The sequence below is a fragment of the Callithrix jacchus genome, chromosome X (genome assembly GCF_049354715.1).
Source record: "Callithrix jacchus isolate 240 chromosome X, calJac240_pri, whole genome shotgun sequence".
Taxonomy (NCBI): domain Eukaryota; kingdom Metazoa; phylum Chordata; class Mammalia; order Primates; family Cebidae; genus Callithrix; species Callithrix jacchus.
In genome coordinates this window covers 80098812-80114293 of record NC_133524.1, presented here as the reverse complement: position 1 = coordinate 80114293, position 15482 = coordinate 80098812, and the positions used below count along the sequence as shown (strand labels likewise).

General features: G+C 33.1%; 1 non-coding gene across 1 annotated transcript; it reads right to left on the bottom strand.

Moving 5' to 3' along the window:
• Positions 1–10523: 10523 nt before the first annotated feature.
• Positions 10524–10649, bottom strand: LOC118150818 (small nucleolar RNA SNORA4). Its single transcript, XR_004738953.1, has one exon. It is a non-coding gene; the product is annotated as a small nucleolar RNA SNORA4 (small nucleolar RNA).
• Positions 10650–15482: the final 4833 nt, after the last annotated feature.

Sequence of the window (15482 nt, the reverse complement as noted above, 5' to 3'; positions counted from 1 at the left end):
TGTAGGTTGCCTTTTCACTCTCATGATAGTTTCTTTTGTTGTGCTGAAGCTCATTAGTTTAATTAGATCCCATTTGTCTATTTTGGCTTTTGTTGCTATTGCTTTTGGTGTTTTTGTCATGAAGTCTTTGTCCATGCCTATGTCATGAATAGTATTGACTAGGTTTTCCTCTAGGATTTTTATGCCTTTAGGTATTATCTTTAAATCTTTAATCCAACTTGAGTTAATTTTTGTACAAGGTGTAAGGAAGGGATCCAGTTTCAGCTGACTGCATATGTTTAGCCAGTTTTCCCAACACAATTTATTAAATGGGGAATCCTTTACTCATTGCTTATTTTTGTCAGGTGGTTCTAGGTGTTTGATGTTATTTCTGAGGCCTCTGTTCTGTTCCATTGGTCTATATATTTGTTTTGGTACCAGTACCATGTTGTTTTGGTTACTGTAGCCTTGTAGTATAGTTTGAAGTCAGGTAGCATGATGCCATTAGCTTTGTTCTTTTTGCTTAGGATTGTCTTGGTTATGCAGGCTCTTTTTTTCATTCCATATAAAATTTAAAGTAGCATTTTTAAATTCTGTGAAGAAAGTCAATGGTAGCTTGATGTGGATAGCATTGAATCTATAAATTACTTTGGCCAATGTGGCCATTTTCATGACATTGATTCTTCCTATCCATGAGCATGGACAGTTTTTTCATTTGTTTGTGTCCTGTCTTATTTCCTTGAGGAAGGGCTTACAGTTTTCCTTGAAGAGGTCCTTCACATCCCTTGTAAGTTGTATTCCTCGGTATTCTGTTTGTAACAATTGTGAATGGGAGTTTACTCACGATTTGATTCTCTGTCAGTTATTGCTGTATAGGAATGCTTGTGATTTTGGCACATTGATTTTGTATCCTGAGACTGGTGAAGTTGCTTATCAATTTATGGAGATTTGGGGCTGAGAATTTATTCTTACATTAATTAGAGAGAATAAATAATGAAAATGAAAAATAGCAGCTACAACTTTTAAAGACAGGTAGTACAATGAGATATAAATGGAAACAACAAAAAGTTAAAAAGCAGCTACACAAAGTTAAGATGCTTTTATAAAAAACAAAAAAGACCTATTTTTAGATGTTCATGGATTAAAAGGATTATTCTTGTTAAAATGTCCATACTACCCAAAGCAATCCATAGATTCAATGCAATTTCTATCAAAATAACAATGACAGTCTTCACAGAAATAGATCGATTCTAAAATTTGTATGGAATTAGTAAACAACCAAAAAAGCCAAAGTTCTTCTAAGAAAAAAACAAATGCAGAAATCACATTACCTGACTTCAAATAATACTATGGACCTATAGTAACCAAAATAGCATTGTCTGGCATAACAACACATACTCCAGTGAAACCGAATAGACAATCCAGAAAAATAATCCACATATCTACAGTGACCTTATTGTCAACAAAGGTGCCAAGAAAATACACCGGGGAAAAGACAGTTTCTTCAATCAATGTCTCTGGAAAAACTGTATATTCATATACAGACAAATGAAACTAGACCTGAATCTTTCACGGCATACAAAAATCAAATCTAAATAAATTTTAGACTTAAATTTAAGACCTCAAACCATAAAACTACTACAAGAAAACTTTGGTGAAAGTCTCCAGCACATCGGTCTGGGCAAAAATTTATTTGTCAATACTCACAAGAACAAGCATTTAAAACAAAAATAGTCAAATGGAATCACACCAAGTTAAAAAGTTTCTGCAACCACACAGGATACAATTAACAAAGAGAAAAGACAACCCACAGAATTGAAGAAAATATTGGGAAAGTACCCATCTGACAAGGAAGTGATTAATAACCAGAATATATAAGGACCTCAAACAATTCTATAGGAAAAGAAGTCTAACAATCTGATCAAAACATGGGGAAAAGATTTGAGTAGACATTTCTTGGAAGAAGACGTAAGAATGGCAAACAAGCATTTGGAAAGATTCTAAACATTACTGATCATCAGAAAAATGCAAATAAAAATGATGAGATACTATCTCACCCCAGATAAAATTGTTTATATACAAAAGACAGGCAATAACAAATGCTGGCAAGGATGTGGAGAACAGGAAACACTTGTCCACTGTTGGTGGAAATGTAAATTAGTATAGTTACTGTGCAGAACAGTATGTATGGAAGTTCTTTCAAAAACTAAAAATTGTGCTGCCATATGACTCAGTAATCTTACTACTGGGTATGTATCCCACACACAAAAAATCAGTATATTGAAGAGATGTCTGCACTTTCGTGTTTGTTGATGCATTGTTCACAATAGCTAAGATTTGGAAGCAATCTAAGTATTCATCAACAGATAAATGGATGAAGAAAATGTGGTACATGTATACAATAGAGCACTATCCAGCCATTAAAATAATGAGATCCACTCTTTTGGAACAACAAGGGTGGACTGGAGATAATTGTGTTAAGTGAAATAAGCTGCACCAGAGGTGGGCAAGACTTCTGCCTGCTCCCAGCCCCCAAGAGCATTGAGGGGCCCAGGTCTACAACCCTAACTTTTGTGGATTTAGCCACATTCAGAAATATTGGCTTGCTACTTGATCGTGGCTCCTGCTGGCTCCATGGAGTGTGCAGCCCCAGCCATGCCCCCCTACTCCCTGGAGCTGGGGGGCTCCAGGTTCTTCCTGGACATGGGCCAATGTCTGGGGCAGGGTGACATCACCACAAGTTTTCCCATTGACTCACCATTCAGTCACCATTCGGGGTGGCCTGGGGAAGAGCAGATTGCAGGCCCTAGTCCTGGCCATTGAAAGTGTCAGGCTAGGTGGTCACACTGATGCTGAGCGGACCCCGGGGACACGGTCCCGCAGACCAGCGCAGAAACTCCTCCTGAGGTGCAGGAATCCAGCATCCTCAGTGGGGTGGGCACAGTGGATACACCCCTGCCTGGGTCCTTGAATCGGGTGCTGCTCTATCTTTCCATGGCCCTGAAGTGTGGCCCCAGCTTTGCACCTTGTGCCAGCCCCTATGCTCTGTGTACCATTGTAGCATCATCCCGGGTGTATCTCCACTTCAAGGACCGTCTCTACCTGACTGCGCTTGTCCCCCACCAGCTGGCAACCATGCCCAAACCCATTGTGGCAGCCCCCAGTACAGCAGGCTGCGGGAGGCTGTCCACCTCCTCCCTGCACACTCTCTGCAGTGGCTAATGTGATGGCAGGGCCAATCCAGACGGGCCACCACCGCCATTAATAATATACACATAATATCTGTTATAGTACCACAATGTTGGGACTATAGCATTACCAAATCTTACTCAAAGAGAAATAGAAAACCTTAATATGCTTATAACACATAAAGAAATCAAATTAATTTTTTAGAAAACTTTCCACAAAATACTTCCACAATGTTGGGACTATAATGGAGAATGTAGTATATTTGACAATAATATCACAAAACTTGAAGTTGTAAACAAAAATATATTGGAGTAGGGAATTGCTATCAGCTGGAAACCCAAATTAAGAGGAAAAAGTTAAATACAGAAAAGGTAAATAAGAAATTTAATATAACCAACTGTATAAATATATATGTGCTCTTCTTTCTTACCTCACATTATTTAAAAGCATACAAATTACATAAAGAAATATATAAATGCGTTGTTGTATTTGTAGCATATGTAGAATTATAGGCTTTCCAAATATACACTTCTTCAAAATTAGTAGGGACAGAGCAGAACCATATGTGTGATGTTTTATATTTCACTAAAAGTATGTTAGTACAAATCTGAAGTAAATCCTGAGATATTAATATTGTATATTGTAAGCCATATGTTAATAATTAAGAATATAATTTTAAAAATATAATTGAAATCGTTAAAGCAATTAAAAAATTGTCTAAGAAAATACCCATAACTGCAAAAGAAAATGATAAGAAAATGTAGAAGAGCAGAAATGGAGACAGAGAAACTTAAAAAAATGTTGCAAATCTAAATTTAATCTTATGAATGATAGTATTAAATGTGAAAGAATTAAACAATTCAACCAAAAGACAAAGTGTTAACCAGATTTTTAAAAACAGAATCTACCACTAGACTGTCTATAGGAAAACACTTTATATGCAGAGACACAAATAGATTTAAAGTAAAATGATGAAAAATATAGATCATGAAAACTGCAACCATAAGAAACTTGGAAGTGGCTACACTGACATTCTACAAAATAATCATTAAAAATAATGTTATTAGAAACAAATAGTACCTTTTCATAATTTTAGAAGGGTCACTCTACCTGGATGATGGAACAGTTATAAACATATATGTTACATAACAAAAGATATGCAAGTACAGCAAGTACCAACTGACAGAATGAAAGGGAGAAATGGACAATTTAATATTAATAGAGTGACACTTTGATACTTCACTTTCAATAATGAATAAAACAATCACACCAAAGATTATTAAAAAAAAGAGAACACATAAAAATGAGTATAAACCAACCAGACCTAACAGACTTCTATAGAACTCTCCACTCAAGAGCAGTAGGATGCCACATTCTTTTCAAATGCGCTGGAACAATGTCCAATGTAGACTGTTTGATACACTATAACAAAAATCTCAATACATTCAAGATTATTGAAATCATACAAAACATATGTCCAACTCTAAAATTAAGTAATAAAAAGTGATCTTCATAAATATTTGGAAATTAATTTGTACTTTACTAAATAATCAATTGGTTAAAGAAAAATTCAAAATGGAATTAAAAAAATACATTGAGATGCATACAAATAAAAACAAATCTTAACAAATGTTTGAGATGCATAAAAAGTAGTGCTTAGAGAGAAATTTTTACCTATAAGTGATTACAGTCAGAAGAAAGATCTCAACATAACTTACACCTTAAAAATTTAGAAAATAAAGAAAAGTAAATTAAACATAAACCATCAGAAGAAAGGAAATAAAAAGTGCTTGGATAAAAAGAAAAAATTAGAGGTAAAAAATAACATGAAAGAGTAATAAGACTTTAAGGTAGTTCCTGGAAAGGATCAATAAAAATTACAATGGCTGACTGAGAGCTACCAAGAAGAAAAGACTCAACTTACATCAGGAATGAGAGAGAAGACATTACTAATTAGACGGAATAGACTAATTCATAGAAATTCACAAATTACCAAAACTTACTCAAAGAGAAATAGAAAACTGTAATATACTTATAACACATAAAGATGTCAAATTAATGATTAGAAAACTTTCCACCAAACAGCTCGTGTAAATAGCTTCACTGATGAATTCTACCAATCAGATAATAATTAATACCAATACTGTGCAAACATTTCCAAGAAATAGAATAAGAGAAATATGCTTTCCAAATAATTCTGTCAAGCCAATACTACTAGCATATCAAAACAAGACCATGACGATGTCAAGAAAATAAAAAAATATTACTCATGCATATATATACAAAAATATTCAATGAAACACCAGCAAACCAAATCCAGGAATGTATAAAAAAGTTTATATGTTAGAACCAAGTGAGGTTTACCTCAAAAAATAGAGTTAGTTTAAAATTTAAATGTCAATTAATGCTATATCTTCTATGTGATGGTTAATATTATGTGTCAGCTTGGCTAGGCCATAGAATCCAGATCTTTGGTTAAACATTGTTCTAGGTATTTGTGTGAACATATTTTTTTTTAAGATAAGATTAACATTTAGATCAGTAGACTTTAAGTAAAGCATATTACCCTTCATAATGTAGGTAGACCTCATCCAAATTAGTTGAAAGCCTTAATAGATAAAAAAGAAAAAAGAAAAAAACAGACCTCTCCCGAGAAAAAGTAAATTCTGCCAGCAGAGTACTCTCAAATTTGAAATCAACCATGAGTCACCAGGCTGCAAGCCTACCCTGTGGATTTCGGATTTGCCAGCATTCACAATCATGTAAGCTAAGTTCTTAAATTCTTTTACTCTGCCTTTTTCGTCTACCTCTCCCTCTCTCAAATACCCTAAATACATACATGCACCATCATTCAGAGTGGTGAAAAACTGAATGTGTTTGCTTAAAGATTAGGAGCAATACAAGATGTTCATTGTCACTACGTCTATGTAATATTTTACTAGACGTACTAGTCAAAAGATAAGACAATGAAATAAAAGCCAGAGTGAAAGGAAGAAGAAAAATTATCTCTAATTGCAGATGAAAGGAAGTTTTATGTGAATATTTCTAAGGAATCCACAGACAAAAAATTAAAATCTGTATATGAATTAGCAAGGTTTCACCATTCAAGATGCATATGCACATCAAATGTAAATTTGTATGTTATCAATTAATAATTTAAAATAAATTTTAGGATAAAATCCATATAAAATAAGTTTAAAAAATAAAATTATTAAAACCAAATGTAACAAAAGTAATGCTAGACATGTACATTTAAAAATACAAAATAACATTGAAACAAATTAGATATAGTAAAGAAAAATGGATTCCACATTTATGGATCAAACTTTTTTATATTATTAAGATGCCGGTAGTCCCCAAATTAATCTACAAAGCCAAAACATTACATCAAAATAACAGCTGGTTTCCTTGCAAAAAACTGTAATATAACCTAAAAATTCTTATGGAAAGGCAAATAACTCAGAATAGGCTAAACAAGTTTGAAAAAGAAATATAGAAGTTCAGTTGCAAACTTCCTGATTTCAAAACTGATTATGAAACTACATTAATCAAGACAGTACATTAATGGTATCAAGACAATATATTAGATCAATGGAACAGAATCAAGAATCCAGAAATAAACCCACAGATTTGTGGTCAATTGATTTTCCACAAGGGTGACAAACTATACAATGGGAAAAGAGCAGTCTTTTCAAAAAATGGTACTGATACAACTGGATATCCATGTACAAAATAAATAAATAAGGTTGGACCCCTTTCTCACACTATACTCTAAAACTAAAAATGTGTCAAAGATGTAAGTGTAAGAGCTTTAGCTCTTTTCTTAAACATAAAAATCTTAGAAGGATATGTATGAGCGAATCTTCCTTGACCTTGGATATAGGTAATGGTTTTTTGGGCATAACAGCAAAAAGCTTGTGACAAAAAAACAAAATAAATATATTGGACTATATAAAAATTAAAATCTTTTGTTTTGAAAATTATGGCATAAGCAAAACAGCCCTCAAAATGTAGGAAGATATTTGCAAATCATAACTTTGATAATAGATATATGACATATATCCAGAATGCATTACAAATTTTTACAACTCAAGAATAAAAATGAAAATAATGCCATTAAAACATGGGCCAAGGATGTAAGGAGACATTTTTCCAAAGAAAATATACAAATGGCTAATATATACATAAATAGTTTCTATGTATCATTAATCATTAGGGAAATGTAAATGAAAGTCCTGATTGAATACATTTTCACAGCCATTAGGATGGTTCTAATAAAAAAGACAGATAATAAAAAGTGTTGTTAGGGATATAGACAAATTGGGATGCACATACATTGCTGGTGGGATTATAAAATGGTGAAGCTCCTCAAAATGTTAAATATTAAAAGTAATTGCAAACATTACTTTTTTAATTACATTAAAAGTAATGGCAAAAACCACAATTACTTCTGCACCAACCTAACACAATGTTGCCTTATGAGCCAGCAATTCCATTAAATATATACTCATGAGAAATGAGAATATACATCCACAAGATCATATGTGTCAGTGCTTACAGCATTGTTATTCATAACAAATCCAAAATGGAAAACAGCTCCAATGTCCATAAACTGATGAGTGAAAAAAATGAGGTATATTAATGCACTAGAATGTATTTTATTGAGCCATAAATTAATTTTTTATTTTAATTTATTTTTAACTTTTATTTTAGGTTCATGGGTACATGTGAAGATTTGTTATCTAGGTAAACTCATGTCATGGAAGTTTGTTGTACAGATTACATCATCACCAAAGTATTAAGTCTAGTACCCAAAAGTTATTTTTTTTTCTTCTCCTCTCTCTCTTTACAACCTCCACCTTCATGTAGATGCCAGTGCCCGTTTTCTTCTTTTTGTTCGTGAGTCCTCAAAATTTAGCTCCCACTTATAAATGAGAACATGTGGTATTAGGTTTTCTGTTCCTGCATTAGTGTGCTAAGAATAGTGAACTTTGGCTTCATCCATCTTGTCACAAAAGTCATGATCTTGTTCTTTTTATGGCTGCATAGTATTCCATGTTGTATATGTACCACATTTTCATTATTTATTTTTCCACAGCTAGGTATTTAGATTGGTTCCATGTCTTAACTATTGTAAATAGTGCTACATGAACATATGTGTCTATGCTCCTTTATAATAGAACTATTTATATTCATTTAGGTATATACCCAGTAATAAGGTTACTGGGTCAAGTAGTAGTTCTGTTTTTATGGCTCTTTGAAGAGTAGCCACACTATTTTCCACAATGGTTGTACTAATTGAAATTCTCACCAACATTGTATAAATGTTTCCTTTTCCCCACAACCTTGGCATCATTTGCTATTTTTTGACTCTTTTTTAATAGTCATTCTGACTGGTGTGAGATGGTGTCTCATTGTGGTTTTGATAAACATTTCTGTAATATTGAGCTTTTTGTCATGTGCTTGTTGGCTGCAGGCATGTCTTCTTTTGAAATGTGTCTCTTTACGTCCTTTGCCTACTTTTTAATTTAACTGGTATTTTTTTTTGTAAATTTGTTTAAATTACTCATAGATGCTGGATATTAGACCTTTGTCAAATACATAGTTAGCAAATATATTCTTCCATTCTGTAGGTTGTCTCTTTATCTTATTGTAGTTTATTTTGCTGTGAAAAAGCTCTTAAGTTTGGTTAGATCTAATTTGTCAATATTTGCTTTTGTTTTGATTGCTTTTAGTGTCTGTCCTAAAATCTTTGCCTATTCCTAAATTTAGGATTGTGTTACCTACCTTGTCATCGAGTTTTTATAGATTTTGGTTTTAATTTTAAGCATTTAGTCCATAATTAATTTATTTTGGTATATGGTGTAAAAACAGGAGTCTAGCTGCAATCTTCTGCATATGGCTACTCAGTTATCCGAGCACCATTTATTGAATAGGGAGTCTATTCCACATTATTTGTTTTTGTGAGCTTCCTCAATGATCAGATAGTCATAGGTGTGCAGCCTTATTTCTGGACTCTCTATTTTGTCTCATTCATTTACATGCATTCTTTGTACCAGTACCATGATTTTTGGTTACTGTAACCCTGTAATAGAGTTTGAGGCAGAGTAGTGTGATGCCTTCAGTTTTGTTCTTTTTGCTTAGTGTGGCATTGGCTATTCAAGTACTTTTTTGGTTCCATATGAATTTTAAAATAGTGTTTGGTAGTTCTGTGAAGAATGTTGTTGGTAATTGGATAAGAATAGCATTGAATCTGTAAATTGCTTTGGGCAGGCAGTATGTCCATTTTAATTATATTGATTCTTCCTTTTCCTGAGCATGGGATATTTTTTCATTTGTTTGTGTCTTCTCTGATTTCTTTGAGCAGTTTTGTAATTCATTGTAGAGATTTTTCACCTTCCTGGTTAGCTGTATACTTAGATATTTTACTATTTTTGTGGCAATTGTAAATGAGATTACCTTTTTGATTTGGCGCTCTGTTTGGCTGTTGTCTGTATGTGGAAACGCTAGTGATTTTTGTACATTTCTTTTGTACCCTGAAACTTTGCTAAAGTTTTTTACCAGCTGAAGGAACTTTGCGATTGAGATTATGGGGTTTTCTAGGTACTGGATTATGTTGTCTGCAAACAGGAATAATTTGACTTTCTCTCTTCCTAAATGAATGTCATTTATTAATTTCTCCTGCTTGATTGCTCTGGCAAATACATAATTTAATGCTATAAATTTTCCATTAAGTATGGGTAAATTCTGATTGTATTTTTGTTTTTATGTAGGTAAAGTGATTTTTAAATTTATTTTAGTTTTTTGAACTGTGAGTTACTTTAAAATACGTTAATATTTTTAAATTCAAATTTTAAAAATTGATATTTATTGTGGTCTGAGAACATACTTATTTTGTATTTGATACATGTTATTTTAAATGTGTTATGTTGTGTTTTATAACACAAAAATGTTGTCTTTTAAAAATATTTCATGAGGGCTTCTGAAGAATGTGTATTCTGCTCTTTTCATATGGACAATTCTATAACTGCTAAGTGCTCAAATTGATTGAAGTGATATTCAGGTCATTTTTATTCTTATTGATATTTTACCTGATTAATCTGTCAATTACTTATATTGAGTTGTTGATGTCTCCAACTATAATAGATTTGTCTGTTTATCCTTGTAGTGCAATCAGTTTTTGCCTCATGTACTCTATTTTTTAGATGTATACATGTTTTAGATTGTTATATTCTTTTAGGGAATTAACCCTTTATCATTTAAAGATGCCTCTTTATTTATGGTCATTTTACTTTCTCTGAAGACAGCCTTTTCAAAAAATAATATAGATACTCACACTTTTTTAAAGCTTATGTAATGTAGAGTACAAAATAGTAGTGAATTTTACATATTATAACCCACTATGGAACTTATTCAATGTTATTATCCCAAACAGCCCAAGCTGGTAAGAAACATTGCCTCAAAACATTAACTTTAGGTAGCACATTTTGTTTTGATCAATGTTAACACCATATACCTTTCTTTACGTCTTTATTTTAAATTATCCATGTCTTTACATTGAAACTGTCTTTCTCTTAGACATATACAATTAATTTTGCCCTTTCCCCACTGATAATTTCTATTTTTAGTTACTATATTTGGATCACTGTATCAGAAATATTTATACTAATATCTTATTTTATTTATATTAAGATATATGATTGATATATTTAATCTTTATAAAAATTTTCTATTTCATTTGTTTTCTTATTTTATTCCTCTTTTTAAAAATTTTTTTGACAGGGTATCTCTTTGTTACCCAGGGTGGAGTGCCGTGACACAAACACAGCTCACTGTAGCCTTGACCTCACAGGCTAAAGTGATTTTTCATATTTGCCCCCAAACTAGCTAAAATTGTAATCACCCAAGAGGTTCACCTTGCTGGCTGCCTAGACAGAGGTGATATATCAAGACAGGGAAATTGCAGTGAAGAAAGGATAATTCATGCCGGATCAGCTTTGTAGGAAATCAGACTTTTATTATTACTCAAATCAGTCTTTCTGTGCATTCAGAGACCAAGATTTTAAAGATAATTTGATGTGTTAGGAAGTGGGAAGTGCTGATTGGTCAGGTTGAAGATGGAATCATAGACGTCTGAAGTTTCCTTATCATATTCTGTTCCTGAGTGGGACTGTGGAACTGGTTGAGTCAGATTACCAGTCTGGGTGGTGTCAGCTGATCCATCGAGTGCAGGGTCTGTAAAATAACCTCAAGCAATGATCTTAGGTTCTACAGTAGTAATGTTATCTCCAGGGGCAATTTAAGAAGGTTCAGACTCTTGTAGCCAAAAGCTGAATGTCTCCTAATAATCTCTATCACTGTCATAATTTCCTCAGTTATAATTTTTTCAAAGGTGTTCTCAATTCCTGCCTTTTGGTTTTATAGCACCTTTTTCTTAAGGTGTGTGCAATGAAGATGAGAAAGGCCATTAATCCTTCTGGCTTCTTCCTGCCAATAGGGTGCATATTGGGGGTGGGGGTTAACTCCAAGGTGAGAGGAGTTGAACTGCTTTGCAGCTGTCTGAGCTTACTCACAAAGACCAGGCTGGGGCTCCAAGGCTTTGGTGACAAAGGTGTTAGTACAGTTTTAGTACAGCATTTAAGTGGACAGTGTACTACAAATGCTGAGTTCTAGGATAACGAGTACAAATTTCCAGTTTTAAAAGTAAAGATGTAAAACATTTGTTTGAGAACTTGTAGTCAACCAAAATTATTTAGTCTGACTTGTACAGTAAAAATAAATAAATAAATAAAATAAAGACTCAAAAACAACTAACAACGGGTGTACTATAATTATTGAAACAATTTCTTCTCCCAGTCCTTATTTTTCACTAAAAACAAATCATTATAGTACCATTTTGTTTGCAAAATAAACTTTAGTTTTATTGTACTTGGCATGATTATTTGCACAGAGTGCAGCAAGAATAATTATTTTTCACATAGGCCTTTTAAATTGGCATTGATGGAACTCTGTTGCATAAAGAATCTCAGATAAGACTTTTTAACAAGCCATGTCCAGCCACGGTTTTGCATCTTCAAATACTTATGAGGTGAGTAAAAATTCCTCTCCACTTGAGGTAGCAAGATAACTTGAGGCTCCTGGACCTGTTAGAATGTGACATTCTTTACTTAATACAGGTCAGGAACCCTATACAGAAACCACATAGACAAGGTATGAGGCCAGTTTTCCCAGTGGGTTTTATTTGCTCTATTAATTGAGTTTGATTCCTTAAAAGAAAATACACCATTCTTGGTAAAATAACCAGTTTCTCCAATTTCATTCTGTTGTGAAATAAAACATTCTAATTGCTTGTATGCAAATAACTCTATTGCCATAATTTAAGAATACTCATATAGTTTCCCAATTTTGAGGAAATCAGATAGAGAGAAACAAATATGCTTCTGATTTTCTTCATAGCAGTATAGTTTACTCAGTTGTTAAAATCTTTAAATAGCTCAGAAAATAAGTTTCCTTGGCTCTGAAAAAACAAAAAGAATCAGCAAAGTTTTTAGCAAAAAAAAGTAAAGAAAAAGATTACTTTAGTTTTTTTGTTAGCTCAGTCCATTCAGTTACCTCCTATTCTGCTTGATATTCACGAACATCTAAATCTTCATGAGAGCCCTGAGAGTTTATTTCCTTTATTATAATGTCACAATCTCCAAAGTTATATAAGAAACCTACATTCAAGAGCACCTGTCAATGTTTTATAGCTAATTATAAAATCATCTTCTAAAGAGGACCAAACAAAACAAAAAGTTTATAGTTTTCTGTGGATGAAAAGAACATTTTAAGTCAGTGACAGTTTAAAAACACAACTGACAAGGAAATTTGTTATTTCTGTGGCACACAATAATTTAACATAACAATTATAATTATTACTGATAAAATATACAGAGGCATATCAGATTTATAAAAATCTTCTACAATTTTGTAACACATACTAATTACTTATAAAAATATATCTCATAGAAAATGAAACATCATTTTATATTTGATAACGTTTCCTGTGTTTGAAATACTTGATTTCACAAAATAGTATCCTAGGTCACCATAAGTCATTCATGTAGCCAAATTGATAACTCGCAAATTAAAAACAAAAACAAACAAACAAAAAAACCCAAAACTTTACTCTGTTAAAGAGGAGACTCAGCTTTCCAAACAACAAGATTCAATGAAGGTAGCACGAGACCAACTGAATCTGTCTCTTCTCTCTCCTTCCACATTTTTTTTGTAGTTTACTTAAAAGGCAAACAAAACCCTTTTATTGTTCTTAATATTACATAAAAATATTTTCAAAATAGAAAATCAAATTTTATGTTTTCATTAATGCATCTTTAATGCTAAAGTTAGTTTTTAATAATAATTTGTATATCCAGTTTTAATTAGTTTGATGATAAGGTAATATTTTCATAAACCTTTTAGAGCCCTTTAGAATTTTTTGTTCTTGTTAAATAGCAGAACAACGTTGTAAAGAAACCTCTGTCTTGCTTTTGTTCCTATGTTCAATTTATGGAATAACTGAATAATATTCCTTTAACTTTACCCAATGTATTTACACACATTAATTTTTTTATAAACCTTCCACAACTTGTTTAAAACTTTAGATTTGATTCTGTCTCACTTAACACAATCCTTTAACCCTCTAAACTTAGGCAAGAAATTCATATTCTCATGCCTTTTATATAACCTTTTTTTTTTTCGAGACACAGTCTCACTCTGTCTCCCAGGCTGGAGTGCCTCACTGAAATCTCTGCCTCCTGGGTTCAAGCATTTGTCCTGCCTTAGCCTCCCAACTAGCTGGGACTACAGGTATGCACTACCACACCTGGCTAATTTTTGTACATTTAGTAGAAACAGGGTTTCATCATGCTAGCCAGGCTGGTCTTGAATTCCTGACCTCATGATCCACCAGCCTTGGCCTCTGAAAGTGCTAGAACTACAGGCATGAGACACCACACCCGGCCACCTTTATATGATTTTTTACTAAAAGTGCATTCTGCTTTCCTTACATGCCTTGTTTGTAAAACAGATTCTTCAGTAGTTTCACATATATGTTACACTGTAAACTCCTAGCAACTTTTACTTTTGGTGAAAAACATGGTTAGTAAGTGATTTTAATTATGTACCAAGTGTAGAACCTATGACGCCAGTCAAAAGTGTGGATAAGGTCTGACTCTTTCCAGCATAGCTAGGGGGTGTGGCTAACTCCACATGTTCCCAGGCCTTATCTAGTTGTAAAGCAGGTAGGTTGTACAGTTAAGAGTCATAGCAGCATTTTATGAAACATTTAGGAGGCCTCATAACGTTTAGATTGCACAACATTTCCTGCATAAATTCCCTTTCAGAAAACCTTTCACCACTTACACTGACCATCTATGATACATGTAGATTTTTGACTTGTCCTAAATATCCTTTTTTTTTTTTTTAAACAACCAGTCACTTTATGTTAGGACAAGAATTTACCATTCAAGATCCTTTTACATATATATAAAATCTCTTTTCTTATAACCTTCTTTGCATAGTTAGGAAGCTAATTCCACCTGTCCCTAGGCCTTATCTGGCATATAATGGCACATCTGAAAGCTGTGGCAATATGTCATAAATTTGGCCTCTTTACATAATCCTATATTTCTTCAGGGTTTTGTTCATTTTTAAAAATTATTTATTCTTTATTTTTGTATGAATGAGTTGATTCAAATAACTAGTCTTTGAGTTGTGAAATTATTTTCTTAGCTTGGTCTATTCTGCTCTTAACACTAGCAACTGTGTTATGAAATTATCATAGTAAATTTTTCAGATCAAAAAGGTTAAATATTGGCATTTTTAAAAGGGAAATTTCATCTTTCAGCTCTTGAATTATTGTACTGAGTGCTTGGCTCCCTTGGATTGGGTTTCAAGTTTCTCCTGGATCTCATGAGCTTCCTTGCAATCCAGATTCTGAATTTCATGCCTGTCATTTCAGTTATCTTAGACTGATTAAAAACCATTGGTGGGGAGCTAGGAGGCTTGTTTGGAAGTAAGGGTACACTCTGGCTTTTTGAATTGTCAGAGTTATTGTACTGATTCTTTCTCACCTGGGAGGGCTGTTGCTCCTTCAGCGGCAGTGCAAATTGAGTATAGTAAGTTGGTTTCATTTCAAGTGTCTATACAAGTCTTTGTTTTTGAATTTTGACCTTGGTGTCTCATGAGGTGTAAAGTAGTGAAGTGTTTCTTGATGTTTTCAGTTTGGTCTGTGTTTCCTGTAGATGACATTTAAGAGCCATAGGTGCTAAATA